The sequence below is a fragment of the Etheostoma cragini genome, chromosome 22, assembly GCF_013103735.1.
Source record: "Etheostoma cragini isolate CJK2018 chromosome 22, CSU_Ecrag_1.0, whole genome shotgun sequence".
Taxonomy (NCBI): Eukaryota; Metazoa; Chordata; class Actinopteri; order Perciformes; family Percidae; genus Etheostoma; species Etheostoma cragini.
The window spans coordinates 21,880,045-21,881,083 of record NC_048428.1 but is presented as its reverse complement, the minus strand read 5'-3'; positions in this window follow the sequence as shown (position 1 = coordinate 21,881,083).

Sequence of the window (1,039 nt, the reverse complement as noted above, 5' to 3'; positions counted from 1 at the left end):
CCGACATTTTAGAAAAGTCACTCATGCGCGGAAGTCAACAACAAACCCTCGGGAGGATTATTCAGGTTTTTGGCATTACCAGTTGCTCCTGTTTTACTTTCCCACTGGAGAAAACCTCATGAAGACTGTCCTCTGGGAAACCAGCGGGAAGCAAAAGGTGTGAATGGTGTTGATATTAACTCGGGGGGGGGGGGGGGGTCAGAGCAGCCAAAGGTTTAATCTCTTTATCTTTAAAAACTGAGAAACACTTGTTCAAATCCACAGAACTTTAACATGTTGTCCAGAGCTCAGAGCATTCATCTGTTAATCATCTACTAACTGTTTCCTCTCTTTGATTATTGGCGATTTAGAGAAGAAGTCACAGAGTAAATACTGCATACAAATTGTGTGAAATATAAAAAAATAAATTTAAAAAAAGTGCAAAGTGCAGGTGAGAGAGGTGTCTTGGACCACGGTCCGGATCAAAAGACCAAATTTTGGTCCAATTGAAAGAGGAGGTCTCGGTCTGGACCCAACTGAACCCAGGCTCGGCTCGTTTTTTGTGTGAAAACACTTTTTTTTCAGGCATTTTAGGCCATTTTAGCTACAGGCGCTTTTATTTTTAATTCTTTTGGTGCTATAGCCTTGTGTCAGTGTTTTTGTCACTTTTTTCTATGATGGCTGAGTAACTTTTTGGGGGCTTTGTGTGGCTCAAACTGTAAGCCAGAAAACTAAAAGGAGGCACGCAATAGTACAGTCAACATATTTAACTTTCTCTAAAATAACAGCATGTAAATAAGGTCCACATGTCTGGCCCTCGATGTGATTATCATTGTATCGTTGTCCAGTGTGGCCTGTCGTAAAGTTGAGTTTGAATCCCCGATGTAGAGAGACAGAAAGCTTTCTTTAATAAATGGAGATGCCGTAGCGAGAGCAGAGCGCCGGACTTTCCTTTTTTTCAAGATTTACAAGCACAAGAAACAACAGGTCCTGTAAAATAAAACAAATAGTCTAACCGTCATGTTGTCCTCATGTTGTCCTCATGTTGTCTTCATGTTGT